An 18143-nucleotide genomic window follows, 5' to 3' on the forward strand; every position below is an offset into this window, starting at 1 on the left:
CACACACACTACATTATTTTTTGCCTTCTAAATATAAGTTTTTGAAAACAAATGCTGCTCATATACTATTTTCGAGTGCCTTTTAGTAAATGCTTGTATTTTGTGTCACTGCTCCTTGCTTTCATTAATATTGTTGGCAGTGAAACTCTTCACTAAGATGACTGCATCAGGGTCATACTTAACTGCATATGGATCTCAACCAACTGCATGTGGCAGGTGGGAATTTGAAACATTACTCAACATTCAAAGTCTTTTCTTGTGGTTTTTTTCCTTGTCATTCCAGTTATAATGGAGGACAATTAAAACGTCAGATGCTTGGCTATAAATTTGAAGGATGGTGGCTGAATCGTCTTTTGGATGAGAACATCTAAGCACTATATCTTTTTTTTTTTTAACACATGGAAGAATCTAAACTTTGATTTGGCCATAATTAAATCATTTATTTGAAGATGGAATGCAATATTTGCTGCTTAAGAAAGTTTCACTCATGGAATTTAGTATGTGCTTCTCAACTAGATGGTTGATTTAAGTTTTAGTTTATATAAGGAAAATCAAGGAATAAAAAGTAAAGCTTTAAAAATTATTTTCAGATCCTACAATAGAACAGGCAAAACAATCAACATTTTCCCCTGTCTCACTTTGAGGCTTCAAATTATAGTAAAAAAAAAAAGAAGTCATTTCTGTGGTTCTATGTTTAACTCATATTTTACTCTAATATCCAAGCTTAAGAACTCTATCATTTTTAATGAACTAATCTGTGCCAATAAGTTACAGAAAGCTGAAAGGGGTGGGGAAAATAAGAAGAATTAAAAGGGTTTTAATTTTTTAACAGAAGTCCCCAGGAAATCTAATTAAAGAAAAACCAGGGCAGAAAATATATTAATTGGTTTATTCCAGATTGCATGGCAAATCATGATAATTTTAATTTGGAGCAGGGAGCTAAGCTCTAAGATTTGTACCCTGACATAGAAACTAGTCTCTGATTCATCAAATGAAATAAAGAATATTTGCCTCAGAAGAATTTAGGTTGACAGACTTGATTCACCCTCTCAGGGGAAAGTAAAACCATATATTCTTTGAGTTCAGATGTCAATCAATGAAAAAACAATTCTTATAAATAAATGGTTTCTTGTTATTTCATCTATCTTCCTGCCTGCTTTAGGATGAGACTGTCAAAAAAAATATTTTAGAAGAGCAATCTTGGTATAGGTCCATGTCTCAGAAGTGCATGATGAGCTATCAAAAACCAGTTCTGTAGAGTTAGTTTTATGAAAGATGGAAAAAGAAATTTCTTCAAAACTCAGTGGGGAAAATAAACTTTTGGGTGCTTTAAGTCATAGAGAATTACATAAAATCATCCTGAGATATACGTGTGTGTGCATGTGTGTAACATATATACATATGTTTATATATGCAACACACATATGTGTTACATATGTAACATATTTGCTACATTTATGTAATTTATATATTTATAATGTGTGTGTGTGTTAGGGTTAGGGTTAGGATCATGGTTACCATTGGTGTTCATGTTTCTTATTTATCAAGTGATCTTTAAGTTCTCTTACAGCTCTGAAATTTATGATTCTCATACACTAACTGAAAGAAATCCTGTGAAAATTCACTGAGCTGGTGGAAATTACACAGTCCCTCACTAAGCTTCTGATGGCAGGATGAAGAAAATGCTCAAAATCCATAGTTTTCTCTTTTGTTCTATTATCTTCCTATAGCATTTATTTTATGTGTAGAAGAAACAGTCAAGGATTCGGTGTGTTTTATATGGCACTATTTGCAAAAACCAGAGAAAGTTTAGGGTTGGATGACACACATTCAGAATAAATAGATGATAGATGATAGATAGATAGATAGGTAGACAGACAGACATATCCTATCTACATACATACAAAACGAATATATATATATATATATATATATATATATATATATATATATATATATACATATATATATATATATATAAATCAGTGATTTCTAGAGACATTGAAAGCAAAAAACTTGAAATTGTCTTGGATATAAGAGAAATAGACTTGGAAAACAATTTGAATACTAACAATATCGTTATAGAAAATGATAGGCTCTTATTCTATATTCTGTGTCCATACAACACATGTTCCTTAGACTGTAATTCCTGAAAGTAGCGTCCTAGTTTCTATTCTGGTAGAACTTTTTTGACAGCCACAGAAAGGGATTCTTGGATATAGAATGCTTACAGTCTTCCATAGTTGTGGTAGTAGGGTCACTATTACTGAAATGGTTTCTTTTGAAGTTTCTTTATTTTCCTGAGCAATTTCACTAAAACCTAATGGTGCAGAAGGATGTGATAAGGAAACAAAGAACAATGAATGGCCCCACTAAGCAAATAGCTCATCGGCATTAGCATACTATTTTTCTCAAAGACTTATGTACCAACATAATTAGGGCTCACGATTATAGGTGAAGTTTATGACCTTAGCACTATTGGAAAAGAAACAACAAGCAGTGCAGAGTATGAAAATATAGCCTGTTCAACTTGTAACATGCTATCATCTCTGCAAAATGGAGATATGGTTATACACACAGCTTTCTCATAATAAAGCTATTTGGCAAAATATATACATACATATTTATGTATTTAAATGCATACCATATTAAGAAGGGAGGAGAAACAGAGAGGAGAGAGAGGTGCGCACATTTTGTGTGTGTGTATTTCTGAGCCTGTCAAATTAGTTACATTTATATTGCCAAATAATCCAGAGGGATACATGATTATACAGGCAATGTGAAAAACAATAACTTTAACGTTGTATTATATGTTGACTATGTCTGAAGCATTCTTCTAAGAGGGCTACATTTCTTTAATCATTTAATCCTTACAACACTCTAAGATAGGTTTTATTATCATTCCTAACTGAAAAGTAAGAAAACTGAGGTTCAAGGAGCTAGAATGATCCATGAAAGGTCAGACGGTTCATATTGGTGGAACCAGAATTTAACCAGGACAGTCTGGCTCCAGAGTTGTCTCTATTCATCTTTAGCCTGCATCTTTTCACAAATAGAGAAATTTAACCCTGCTTTTCTTTGGACAGTTAATAACATTCTGTGTCACTTTCATGAAGCTGTGGAAGATGTGCAGTCTTGAGAATTTGGCACTGATGCCACATTTCCACACTCCGGTAGAGATAACTTGTTGGAAGACTCCATGGCTTCTGCCTGGGTTATATTGCTACACCGGCAAATTCAACTGCAGTTGACCCTTGAACAAGGGTGGGGGCGGTTAGGAGTGCTGACCCTCACATGTTCAAAAATCTGCATAAAACTTTTGAATCCCCCAAAACTAATAGCCTACTATTGACCAGAAGCCTTATTGATAACAGAGTTGATTAAAACATAGCTGGTAGGTTATATGTATTATATACTGTATTCTTACAATAAAGCAAGCTAGAGAAAAGAAAATGTTATTAAGAAAATCGTAAGGAAAAAAAAAGCATTTATAGTGCTGTACTGTATTTATATACATAAAAAAAAAATCTGCCTGTAAGTGGATCCATGCAGTTCAAACCCATGTTGTTCACGGGTCAACTGTATAGGGAATGTATAAATCAGGAAAATTTTAGTAAAAACCAATCTAAGGTACCTGAAACAAACTCAGAGAATCTCTCGTAAAGATACTGGATTTTCCATGAAAGTGAGTGCAGTAAAGGAACTCAGGAAGGACATGGATTAGAGACAATGTTAAGATTCTCTCTTTTTCAGTTTTTGCATCTCTCTACAAATTAGTATCATTTCTGTTTTACTCCTTTGACCCCCAGACTTCTCTGGCCTACAGGGCAGAAACATGGCCCTTCACAGCTCCCACACTTGCATGTACAGTGAGGCTGACTCCACCAATCTTTGTCCTAGTGCCAATCTCCCAGCACAGATTCTTAATTCAGATATTAGCTCGTCTAGGGGTGGCACTGAGAGTTTACATGATTGGTTAATCAAAACATAGATCCAGAGGTTGGATACCCCAAATTAAGTTGAGACCTCATCCCACTGCCATGGAATACTATAGAGAATAATACCCGATGGCTTAAGGAGATCAGAATCTTAGAATGGTTACATTATTTAGGACTTAATTGCCTCTATCTTTATCATATAGGACACAAGGCTTTGAAAAAAAAAATTAAGGTGCCAAAACCTTTAAGAGCTCTGTAGTGGAATTTTTATACAGATAAGGCATTACAGTGACCCTAATGAGTCAAGTAGCCACAAAAATTTGGAATCATAACAACCAGTTCCCCAGACTTTATGTAGTAGAAAAGAACTATTGGTGTTCAGGTAAACTATTAACACCTGGTTCTCTGAGCTAAGAGAGGGGGGAACCCTGGTTTGTAGAGAATTTTCCAATTTCCATAGTGTGAAAATCCCCACCATGGCTGTTTAGGTAATTTCAAGCTACCAACATGGCATCACTGAACACGAAGATGGGAAAAGACATACACAAAAAGTTTTCCTCAGTCAGTGAGTGCCAACTAAGCATACTACCAAAGAGAGCCATCCCTATAGTGCTTCTGAATCCTTAACCTACAGAATTCATATGCATAATAAAATCGTTGTTGTCTCCCACTGAAGTTCTGGTGGATTGTGGTTTGTTATACAGAAGTAGTAATAGAAGAGGCCTTGGACTGTTTTTCCCTCTACTTAATGTTATGTTCCCTGTCTAGAGTAGAACCTGCCCTTATAAACAAAAAATAGAAAACAACAGCTCATATAATAGCCATCCACTAACAATAAAACAGAAGTTGTTTTTCCTTCTGTAGCGTCTATCCAAGCATCTATCCAAGACTTTCCCAAGGTCTGTGTTACCTAATGAACAGCAGTGTAATATAAGTAATGGCCTCATATTCTAAGATAAAGCACATATACACGATAAACTTCCATACATAACAGAATAAAAAACAAAGAACACATGAAAAGAGCATAAAATGGTATCAAAATATAAAAATCATAAAATACAAAATGTTATATTTGTTCTGTAAGTGTATAAACATCTCAAATTTTCTTCAAGATGGAGTGTCCATAAAGCACAGTAAGAAATGTACACCATCTCATGGATAAAATTCTCATGAACTCTTTAGATTATGCCTCCATCTTCCATACCCTGAAAAAAATGGCTTTGCTGAGAATTAACCCATGTTTTTTATTTGATTATCATTTCCCTCTCATTTGAGTTCATGATTCCATACCCCGATTTCTCTGAGTTCTTTGTCCACTTAAATATGAAGGCAATATGATTAGCCACCCTAGGAGAGAGAAAAGGCTTTGATCATTTCCTTAGGATATATCTCGGTGAAGTTAACAGGATTCAGAGATGCAGTCTAGGCACCAAGAACTCCACATCCAAACCATAATCAAAGCAAATAGGTATTTGAGTCTGTTTGCCAAGTATGGACATAATCCAGGGTAAAATAGTGGTGGCACAGAGATGAAATCAGGATCACTGAGTCAGTACTGGGGAGAGAAATGGTGCTAAATGTGTGTGGAGTTGGTGTTAGGGACAATAAGGGAACGACAAATAAAGTACTATGTCCTAAAGACTCCAGTGGCACAGACTATTAAGACTCAGTCTTAATATTCCTTTTATATCAGGTGTTTCATCCTCAACAAAAGCTCTCCCTAAATGCTCAAAGAGCTTGACCATTTAAAGCTAGGCATTAACCTTGGTAGATCATCATACTTATACTTTCATAGTGAGTATTTTATCCTTAAAAGTATCCTTCTATTTCATAAAAATTGTTAGAAAGTCCCTACTTTATTACTTTCTTAAAAAGTACTTATTGGGAAAAATGAACAATTTCTGTAGCATACTCCAGAGCATTTTCGTGGTGCATTGTTATTAATACATACAACTCTGTGCAACAGATAATGTTGTTAGAATAAAAATAATAGACCTAATACCTGGGTTAAATGATGTGCCCAAGTGAATGGTGAAAATGGTTCTCAAATTTTGTTCTGACCACGGGTGCCTGGCTGGCTCAGCCGGTAGAGCATGTGACTCTTGATCTTGGCTTTGTGAGTTTGAGCCCCATGTTGGGTGTAGAGATTACTTAAAAATAAAAATCTTAAAAAAAAAAACTGTTTCTGATCAAAATTTACACTTTTTTTCTTTAGATGACACTGCCGCCTTGCTGCTAGGTAATTTGTAAATTTAAAGAGCTAAAAATAATGCAAATGTAAGTTTTTACACTTTGAATTGCATATATTTGAATAAGAAAATGCTCATGTGCATTTTTAAACTGTCATTTTCAATAATCAAGAACCTGTCATTTTCTTGTGTACTGAAGAGCTCAGTCTCAGCTATTTTCAAAGTTACATGATGGCACTTATGAACTGAGAACGTATTAAGTGGGTTGTTGGAAAAATGTATGAAAATATTAAAGTGTCCATCTTAGATTTGAGGTATCAAGCACTGTATGATAGTATGTTTTTAAACAGTTTAAAATATTCAGCCTAAACACCTTCAACTTTTTTCTGTATCATTTAAAATTATTTTTATAAATAATCATAATCTCTGTGTACAAGAAAGTATAACCCATGTTCATGTTTTAAACAAATTTATTTCACATAGCCAGCCCTTTTATTTGAATATAATCATCTGTATTTTTTATGGAAATAAAAGTGAATCATGGACACTCCTAATCATCTCTTGAGGCAAAGATTTTGGTTGGTGTTGGGATTTGCCCCAAAGATCTAAATTCATATATACAGCCTATCCCAGTACTACCGGGGAACCCTCATATATAGCATAAGACCATCCAACACCCCCTAATTCTTTTTTTTTTTTTTAAAGATTTTTCATTTATTTATTTGACAGACACAGCGAGAGAGGGAACACAAGCAGGGGGAGTGGGAGAGGGAGAAGCAGGCTTCCCGCTGAGCAGGGAGCCCGATGCAGGGCTCGATCCCAGGACCCTGAGACCATGACCCGAGCTGAAGGCAGACGCTTAACGACTGAGCCACCCAGGCGCCCCCAACACCCCCTAATTCTTAAGCATAATGGCTCCATCAAGTTTTAAGCAAAAGAAGTAGCCCAAGGATAAACTCCATCATCTTTCCAGAAGAAAGTGAATCCTTTTTTGAGCTGACACACCCACACTTACATGCCCTCACCTGCCTGCTCATTACAGATGCACAAATGTCTTCCCCAGCAACAGCACTCATGAGAACTTGTCCAGTTTTATTCTGCAAACACAGACCTATCTGCATAGCCAGTATTTAGTGTGCTTATTTCTTTTACAGTTCTTAAACTGCAATTTGTTTTCTGTGTTCATCAGCCAATGTGCTTACAGCTCAAGCTTCTACAAATAACCAGAGGAATAGAAAGGATAAGAAATGAACATTTCCTGTTAATTATATCTATATATCTATATCTGTCGACCAATCAAATTTTCTGTGTATATGTGTGTTTCTGTGCATGTGTATAAATATTTAGTTTGAGGTAATTTTAGGTCCACAGGCTATTTTAAGATACAGAGAAATCCTTTGTACTTTTCACCAAATTCCCCTCAATGGTAGCACTTTGCATAACTACAATTTAATATCACGGCAAGGAAAATGACTTTAATACAATCCACCAACCTTATTCAGGTTTGAGATTGCACCAGTTTCACATTTTGACTTCTTTACTATAATTGAGTCTTCTAATCCATGAACACATTATGACTCTCCATTTTTAGGTCTTGGATTTTCTTCATCAGCATTTTGTAATTTTTAGTATATAAATCCTATACATGTTTTGTTAGATTTAGACAAAATATTTCCTTCTGTTTGGAGCCATTAAAAATGGTATTGTGCTTCTAATTTCAGTTTCCACATGTTTATTTCTAGTATATAAAAATGTGATTGAGGGGCACCTGGCTGGCTCAGTCAGTAGAGGATGTAACTCTTGATCTCAGGGTTGTGAGTTCAAGGCTCACAGTGGGCACAGAGAAACTTTAAATCAATCAATCAATCTCAAGAAAAGTAAAAAAAACTGTGATTGATTTTTGTATATTGATCTTTTATCCTGTGACCTTGATAAAGTCATGCTTTCAGTGGGACTCCCATACAGTCCATAGTGAATGCATCTACCTGGGCTTTCTTCTGCTGCTTTGTTGGGGTTCAGGAAATACTGGATCTGTGTTACGTTCTGAAGCAGGGTGGAAGTCATGAGATGCTACTCTTCCAATCCTGTGATCTCAAGTCCATCCTCCTTTTCTTAAAATTTTTCAGTATCTTCTTTGTTTCCCTGTTGTTTTATTTCCAGGTTTTATAGTTTTATTAGGGGAGAATTAGAAACAGAAGAGTTTTAGCATAAATGATAAAGCAAGTATAGGTTCAGTGAATTCATTAATATATGGTAGCAATAGGTCAATAAGGATTAGTAAGTAAAATCCACATCAATAGTTGGGTAATGAGTAGTCATAGCAAAGAAACCCAATCATCTTAATTCATCTTAATTAGAAAATGTTAAGCAACAGTCACCATGTAAAATGGTACTCAATTTACCTTCTCTTAACTAGTAAATTATTTACATCATTTATTTATTTTCTTCTTTCCTATATTTATTTAGTTGAATAGTTGTTAGTCACCAGTTGTGAGTTTTTTTCCCCTAATTTCAAATGGAATTATGTCCAAATGGCTTCTGCCTGTTCTTACTATTTCATAAGATGCTTTGTATAAACTTCAGAACTAGTTGGTTTGCAAATAAATTAATGGCAGTAGAGCAGGAGAAAATTTGACATTTCAATTGGGATATATTTGTCTTTGTTTATATTATGAGCATATTGGGCTGTTTCTTTCCATTTAGAGCTAACAATATTATCTAAATGCATTTTTTTTTTTACTTTTTCAACACCTTTAAGAGAGAAAATTTAGAGTAAAATCACAATGCCAATAGACCCTGGTAATCTTTTATCTTTACAAAATTGTTCCCTGTAAGGCTTATTTCTGCAGAATATGAAACTGTTTGTTCTTACAGACCAGAAAAAATCTCACAAGATAGATGATAGGTAGACATGTAGGTAGGTAGATAGATAGATAGATAGATAGATAGATAGATAGATAGATAGATAGATAGATGATAGAATACAAAGTTGAGGATATAATTCAGCACCTCATTCCACAGTCATCACTTAGCTATAACTATTAGATAATGTGAATATACGTATTTTTTAAAATTTTTGTGATAAAGTCTCCCAAAGCCCAGAATAAATTAAGCAACATGTTAGTGTTTGTTGATAGTGTGTATTATATTATTTTATGAATTTTTGTATGTTTGAAATTTTTCATAGGCGATACAGCAATATATTGTAACTCATTATGTGCTTTTCTCTAACCTACACTAGACAGTTATATTAAAGTGTTCTCTGATGACCAATTCCATGCTTTGCATCCCCATTTCAAGGGAGTATCAGGGAAGAATTTCCTACTACCCTTCACAAGGGAAACAAGGACAAATACACTGAAGGCCTTGCCATTTATATAAACCATATTTTGCTTCTTGGAAGAACATCTATTATATGTCATTTTCTGAAATACAAGAGTTCATTACCAAAGCAGTTTGGTGGGAAAAAAATTCTGTTTTAATAACAGAATTAATCTATGTTCAATATCAGATTTGCTGCCCACCACTCCTTTTTCTTAGTGTCATGCAATTATTAACATTCTGTTATTGTGAGGATACATAGGACCACTGAGAGAATTATTTTTTACATTAGTTAGCACATACTACGGAAGAATAAAATTTTGGAGTTCTTATTTAGCTTATACTACTTAGTTTCTACAGTACTCTTCTGAGGACTTTTTTTTAAAAAGGGAGAAAATAGTGGAGAAACACCTGATTAGAAAATTATTTGGGCTCTCTGAAAGTACCTAATATGTTCTTTATGAGGAAAAGTGCTTATAGCAAGCACCAGAAGTATAATAATAAAATCTTTTTGTAATAATCAAGAAGGATTTGACTAGAGTGCAAGCTACTTGTCACTAAGAATAAATTAGGTTGTCTTTATATTCATAAAATCTGAGTTTTAAGGGGCTTTATATGCCCGATCATCCACCCACTTGGTTTTTAGTCAAGGAAGCCAAGCCCCAGAGCAATTGAATGATTTGCCCAGTAAAGCACCTGCAACTCTCACATATTTTATACATAGAATATAAATTTGTCTAGTTTTAATAATGCTTTTTTGTGCACATTTTCCTTGTGTCTTCCACTATACTTCCTTTTGAAATATGTATTTCATAGCGATAACAGATTTGAAATCTAAAACCAGAGGTTGAAAAATCTTATTCATATTGTTTTTTATTTATGCAAATGGGAAAATCCTGAATCTTTGAAATATAGAAACCCATGTAAACACTGAGGTTAAAATATCAACCCTGATCTTCTTCATAAAATTCAAGATTGATTTTTATTACAGATTTTGCCAGATATTTTGTAGATGTTGCTAATTATCTCTCTACCCATGTTTTAATCTTTTTCTCTCCTGAAGGTAGGGGCTGAAGGGGATAGTATATTGAAATTGGTATCTTTCTCTATCCAAATTTTTGTATTCTTCTATATATGAACCTATTATAGTGTATAATATTGTTGATATATTTTGAATTATTATAGTATATAATATTGTGGATATGTTTTGAATATATATATCACTTTCAATACATATTTTGCATCCTATCGGTTTACTCAATATTGTGTAATCTCAATCTAATTTATTCATTTTATTTACTGGATAGAAATTTATTACATAATTTTATATAACTAAATTTGTCCATCCGTCTTTTCAGGAAAATTTGGTTTCTAGTTTTTTTTTATTATATACACTTTTCTGTAAAAACCATTCATCTACACATTGTGAAAGAAATATTACACCAGACAGAGTTATACAGTCAAAGAAGATGTTATTCAGCTCTATACAATGTGGAAGAGAGATTGAATTCAACCTTACTGAAACAAAGGTGGGAGGGATTTTAAGCATGAGGGTGAGCAAGCAGAAAAATACTGAAGGAGTTGTGGGAAGTTGGTTCATAGGACACGTCCAGCGCAGTGAGTTGCCCCTGAATTTTTAAAGGTTTATCTCTGTGATTTCACCATCTGTGTTGCTACTTGGCCTTATCAAAGTTAGGTTCCTACAGAAACTTAATCTCTGCCACCATACAATCCTGTCTTTTATGTGACAGGCTTGCTTACAGCCCATGGGAATGGAACAGTGAACAAAACTGGCAAATGTTTGCTCTCCTGGAGTTGATGTTATTGTGGCGAGAGATAGGTAATAAAAATAATTAATTAAAAAGATTATAATTTAAGCTTCAGACATAAATAAGTCAAAAAAGAATTGAGAATGAAAGAAAGAAATTGAGAGAAGCTTTTTTTTTTTTTTGAAGAATGGAGAGCACGTTCATCATTAAGAGAATTATATTTAAGTGAAGACATGAAGGAGATGAGGAGTGAGCCATGTGTTTATTGAGAGGAAAGAGTTACAGATAAATTGAACAGCAAAGACAAGACCTGAGGCAAGAATGTGCCTCATGTGTTTAAAGAACACCCAGATGGACAATACAGCTAGAAAAGATTGAGACAGCATTTGGTAGACACTTTTAACAATTCTATTACTTTGAGAGAAATAGGGAGCCAACAAAAGTTTTGAGCAAAAGAATGATAATCACACTTACATACTAGAAGGATTATTGTGACCACAATGTTGACAGTAGAGAAGTGGGATTCGAGAACAGGAGCGGGAAGGGATTTGAGGAAGCTATTTTAATAAGCCAGGTATGAAGGTAGTGAAATAATTGTCAAATGATTTGTATTTTGAAGGTGGAGATAAAAGTATTTTGGTGAGTCATAAACGGGCTGGAGCGAGAGTGGAAAGTAAAGATGAGTTGCAAGTTTTGGGCCTGTGAACTAGAAACATTTTCATTTTGCATCTGTTTCTTTGAAATGCATTATTATAAAACTTTATTAGATCTAGATATAAGTGTAGTTTCATGGCAACATTGTCCTTTTTATTTTATATTTGAAAATCATTTGGACAATTCTTGGCTCTTGAATTTTTAAAGGAATTTTAATATGAGCTTGTTAAAGGTCTGCGAAAATTCTGATGATATTTTGACTGTCATTGTTTTGAATATATAAAGTTTTATTAAAACTTTAATATATTAAGTTTTATTTTATTCTCTTATTAAGTAAAATAATAATTACTTATCTAGAAATACATTATTAATATAGCAAATTTTATGTCTTTATTGCCGAAACTGGCATCTTTAAACTAAGATATATTTCAGATAACTTCCATTTTCATTGGACTAACCTCTTTTAAAAAGAATTTTAATTACATTAAAATTGGCATTCAGATAAAAAAATATACCATGACATATTTGTCCAAGAAACTGGAAACTGTGACTTAAGTTCTTTTAATCAAAAAAGAGGAAATAGCTTTTAGAATCTAACAAAAAAATTTCCAATTAAAACTATCAAAATTACATGAGAATAAGTCATTTAAATGCTTTGAATAGAGACTCAAAGAATAGATATAATTTGATGCAATGGCCTTTAACACTTAAATGTTTCCTGGTGGCCTACAGAAATAATTTCTACTTGACAGAAGTAGTAATTAGGAAATACTGCACTTAATTATTACAATTGGGATTGGGTTAGGGGCGCCCGGGTGGCTCAGTCGTTAAGCGTCTGCCTTCGGCTCGGGTCATGATCCCAGGGTCCTGGGATGGAGCCCCGCATCAGGCTCCCTGCTCGGCGGGGAGCCTGCTTCTCCCTCTCCCACTCCCCCTGCTTGTGTTCCCTCTCTCGCTGTGTCTCTCTCTGTCAAATAAATAAATAAAATCTTTAAAAAAAAAAAAACAATTGGGATTGGGTTAGATTTATAGCTAACTTTAAATAGAGAACATAAATTAACCGGAATAGTTACAAATTGATGTAACAAAAGAAAGTCAATGAAAATAGTCTATCTCAAATAGGGCTTAAATTTTTGGAAAAAAAATATACATAATTTTAGTATAGAAATAATTGTAGGGGCGCCTGGGTGGCTCAGTCGTTAAGCATCTGCCTTTGGCTCAGGTCATGATCCCAGGGTCCTGGGATCGAGACCCGCATCAGGCTCCCTGCTCAGCAGGAAGCCTGCTTCTCCCCCTCCCACTCCCCCTGCTTGTGTTCCCTCTCTCGCTGTGTCTCCCTCTGTTAAATAAATAAATCTTAAAAAAAAATTTAAAAAGAAAAAAGAAATAATTGTAAAAACTCCTAAACTTAACATGAGTAATTTTTACTTCTCTGATTAGATAATCACTCTAATTAGCATATACATAATTTAAAGATTCATATCTTTATTGAAAACTTTGAAATAATGTTTAATAAAATTAAATACCTAGTTGGTTTTCAGTCCCGAGGGAAGAAAAGAATGAAAATTTATAATTAGCTATTGCCCCAAGAGAGTCTGTCCAATATGTCCCACTAACTACAAGTTGTATTTGCGAGTATTTATTCCATTTACCAGTAAATAAAAACAAAACAAATGCCACAGAAAGGGATTTATGAAAACGTTAATAATTTAAAAGCCATTATGTAAATTGAAAATATATTTATTAATCAACTCCTTATACCTGCTATGAAAAGAAGTGAAGATTATTCTATGGGTGAGTTTTCACAATCTCTTTCTCATAATGTGTGTTTATGTGTTCTGTATAATATATATATATACATATCAATAATTTGAGAAGCTGCAGTACTATAATTGATTTCCTAAAAATATTTTGTGTCACCTGGAAAAAAATCATATTCTCCAAATAATTGATTTAGTGACATGGGTGGGGAATGTGTTGGTAATTATATTCTAGTTGGCCAAATCCAATTGCTACACTCGATTTGTTATTTCCTTTTTTGCTTCTTTTTTTATTATCAATGTGTATAAAGTGCCTACTTACTGGTAAAAGTTTGGAATGGAGTCAGAAAAACAGCATACCGGTTTCTTTTATTAAAAAGATTTTATTTATTTATTTATTTTTTATTTTTTTTTAGATTTTATTTATTTATTTGAGAGAGAGAGAATGAGAGAGAGCACATGAGAGGGGGGAGGGTCAGAGGGAGAAGCAGACTCCCTGCCGAGTAGGGAGCCGGATGCGGGACTCGATCCAGGGACTCCAGGATCATGACCTGAGCCGAAGGCAGTCGCTTAACCAACTGAGCCACCCAGGCGCCCAAAAAGATTTTATTTATTTATTTATTTGAGAGAGAGAGCATGAGTGGGGGAAGGGGCAGAGCAGGAGAGAAAGAATCTCAAGCAGACTCCCCACTTAGTGCAGAGCCTCCAAATGTCTGCTTGCTCCAGTGCTCAGTCCCCAGAGAACATGACTTGAGCTGAAATCAAAAGTCAGATGCCCAACTACTGAGCCATCCAAGCACCCCATCATACCAATTCCTTAAGTGTTTATCCTAAGGGTCAAGATTAAAAGGAAATATACTCTGTATTTTATTATCTATGAATGTAAGATAACAAATTATCCAATCAGACACATACAATGCAGATAACTTACCCAGTGTCTAACTTCACTAATAAATTCAATGATATAGGTCATTCTGAGCTCCAGGAAAAGCAGGGAACATCAATCTTAGATCCTGTCTGTCCACATAAGAATGTCCCTGGACCAGATTTTTGTTATGGATCTCTCTAAATATTGCAAACAGAGCATCACTTACAGAGAATGATGCAATTTTGGTAATCAAACATCTCCATTTTATGCTCTGATAATTATATAAGGTGACATTTTGTAGAGATGAATAGCATGTAAATCTATACATTCCATGATTATTTATTGTAGTTGATCCTAGACAGAACAGGTTCAGCCTGCTAAAAGTATTCCATATCCACATATTTTCCCACAGATTTTCCCATCATTAGTGTGTCTGCCAGTAGGTCTGTCATTATAGTATTTAGTAATCATTTTCCTCCCTTCCTTTCCTCTTTCCTTCTCTCATGTTTTCCTTCCAATCTTTCATTCTTGGACTTCCACTGGAAAAGTAAGAGTTAGATTTCAGTTTTGCTGCTAATACTTTCTTTTCAACATGCAAAGAAAAATAACCATCTAAAGGAAAGATGCTAAGTCTTCTGAAATCACCCCAAGTCATATCAGATGTATCAGGCACCTAATATGCCTCCTTCAAGCACTGCAGAGGAGTAAGGTTATCAAAAATTGATTTACTGTATGGTATCACTTATATGTGGAATTAAAAAAAAAAAGCTGACTTCATAGAAATGGAGAATAGGATGGTGGTTGCCAGGGGCTGGGGGAGGGGGAAATAGGTCAAACTTTTAGTTACAAAAATAAGTTCTGAGGATCTCATGTAGAACATGGTGACTATAGTTAATAACACAGTATTGTACACTTACAAGCTGCTCAGAGTAGATCTCAGTGCTCTCACCACACACAAAGTTAACATTGTGAAGTGATGGCCATGTTAATTATCTTGGTCTTGGTAATCTATCCACGGTGTATCCATACATCCAATCATCACATTATACACCTTAAATATATATACTTTTATTTGCCAAGTGTTCTTCAAATAAGTTGGAGGAAAAAAGAAAAAAAAGTTGCTTCCAGAATCTCTTTTGAATGTGAAATTTTAAAAAATGTTATTTTACTCTAGATTAGAAAGAAATATAAATTGAAGGCAATGAGCCCAAATCCTGCTTCAATATTCCTTGTAAGAAATGACACTAATTTTGCAAAGGAAAAAAAAAGAGTATGAGGAGACATATTTATAATATGAGAAAATTATAGAAGATGTGAGATTTTCAGCTTCATTGGGTGTGGCCTTTGAGGGATAGACAAAATTTACTTCAGATTTTCTGAATTAGGGAATCATTGGTAAAATCCACCCAGGTAGGATTATTTTTTTTTTTACAAAAAGACAAATAAAGATTGTATATTTATTTTAAATTAGGACTCCACTTAGGATTAAAGTCCCTTTTACACTGAAGAACAAAAGATAATTTTTATGGGACCACACCCTTGATCAAAGAAATAAACTATTTCCCTGAAATTGAAGCACCCATGTAAAATGAATTAAGCCAGCAAAAGAATTATGGTGTAATAAAAATAAGATAAATATACTCACAAGATGATTTATCTTACCGTAAATTTAATGAGCTGGTAGAAATTGGGCAGCATCTGTCATAGGAAAAAAGGAAAATTGGAAGTTAGCATCATACTTATTCTAGAATTTGATATTTATTTTCTAGATTTAGAAACAAATTTCATGTGTGGAAATGGTTTAAATGAAAATTGAATATGAAAGTAAGTATTCTATTCTTTCATTTTTACCACAAGTACTTCTGTTGTGTTCTTTATCCTTTCCTGCTATGAAATCCACTATTTTACGTGTCAGTCACACTTGGAGAAAAATTAAATTTCATTTTAATCTTACTGAACTGTTTAATCAGTTTTATTATGCCTACAAGACTTCATCTTTAAATAACTTGTCAAAAGCTCTCTGCAGAAGAATGGAAGAAGAATAACATCTGATTAAAATGCTGGTAAAAATATTGTCAAATAAGCAGCTTCTATACTGAATGAAATAGCATAGCTTCCCCTCAATTCTTTATCCATATAAATTTTACATAGTTTTTAATATAATGTGTTATGTTGTTCTGTTTCTTTTTGTATTATAGATTGCATTTCATGATTTAATGATTCAGATCATTCGATGTCACTTATGCATGATAATTTAATTTACGGTAACCTTCCCTTCTGTAACAATGAAAAATTGTTTCTCCTTGTGTCCTCCACTGAATTGTCCTTGTTTTCCAACAGACTGTTCTGGATTATTGTCCCTCTCTCCCGTATCTTTAATTTCCTGTGTTTATTCCGTCCTTTTTGTTTGTTTTTGGACACACAGATGCCTTAAAAACAGCCATCATTTAAAAAAAGAAAAAAAGCACTCTTCCACCCCACTCTCCATATGTTACCTGTATCCTGAATTATCTCACATCGCAAAGTATTTTGCGTACATTTGCTGTCTCCACTGCACAGCTCATTCTTTCCGCAATGTATTCCATTCAGACTTATTAAAGTCTCCAATGGCAATTATGAGGCTGAAGTCAGTGAATAATTTTTAATTATCCTCCCACTCAGTCTCTCAACAGCATTTGACGTGGTTGGCATCACCCTTCTTTTCTTTGTGAGGGTTTGTCTCCTAAACCTCCCTGGACACCACATCCATTCGTATCACCCCTTCATCATCTGCCCCATCACAGTGTTCTTGTTTTCCTATCCAGGACGCCTCCAAATGTCTGCTTGCTCCAGTGCTCAGTCCCCAGCCCTCTTTTATGTGGGTAATCTCGCTGACTGTCAGGACTGTAATAAGTAGTGCAAATGGATGAATTTCTAGTCCACATCCCCAGCCAGGAATTCTCCCCCGAGCCCTGATGTGCTGTATCCAACTGCCTCCTTGACCCCTGCATTTAAATATTTAAGTAGTCCTTAAATTGCCAAATCAGAACTATAGCTGTATTTACCTCCCTCAAATGGCTCCTTCTGGATCCCTTCTCATTAATTTCTTCCAGCGCTGTCTTGAGTGCTAACGTGTGCCAGACACCAGCCAGCAGCCAGAGGGAAACTGCACAAATGGTCTGCCTGGCTTCGGTAATAAGTGGGTGTACTTTCTGAAAAGAATTTTAAAACCTTACAAAAATACCTGAAATCTTAACCACGCAATGGGAAACCTAAACAATGTCTGTGAAAAAAAGATATGTCTCCCTAAAAAAAAATTTGCCATAAATTTTAAATATTTTCTGTGATTACCATTGCTTTTAAATATATGTGAATTTAAATTAGGACTTTTTTGTTTTTTCACTTACCTTGTAATAAACCTCTCATTCTATCTAGGAGTTAATTCGGATAACTCACCCTGGACAGTTTGCCTCCGACACACACAGACTCAGCTTTCCTTGTTCCTTCGGAGAGCCCACGGGGCCTCGGATTCATCTGGCCTTGTTTTTTTTTGTTTTTTTTTTTTTAAGATTTTATTTATTTGACAGAGAGAGACACAGCGAGAGAGGGAACACAAGCAGGGGGAGTGGGAGAGGGAGAAGCAGGCTTCCCGCGGAGCAGGGAGC

At 34.5% G+C, this 18143-nt stretch overlaps 1 long non-coding RNA gene across 1 annotated transcript in view; it reads right to left on the reverse strand.

Annotated features, from left to right (window-relative positions):
* Positions 1-17636, reverse strand: part of LOC118527743 (uncharacterized) — a 61531-nt gene extending 43895 nt beyond the window's left edge. The window contains exons 1-2 of the long non-coding RNA XR_013442680.1: positions 17544-17636; positions 16162-16197 (exon numbers count right to left, since the gene is read on the reverse strand). This is a non-coding gene — a long non-coding RNA (uncharacterized LOC118527743). The remainder of the gene's footprint in view (positions 1-16161; positions 16198-17543) is intronic.
* Positions 17637-18143: the final 507 nt, after the last annotated feature.

The sequence above is a fragment of the Halichoerus grypus genome, chromosome 11 (assembly GCF_964656455.1).
Source record: "Halichoerus grypus chromosome 11, mHalGry1.hap1.1, whole genome shotgun sequence".
Classification (NCBI taxonomy): domain Eukaryota; kingdom Metazoa; phylum Chordata; class Mammalia; order Carnivora; family Phocidae; genus Halichoerus; species Halichoerus grypus.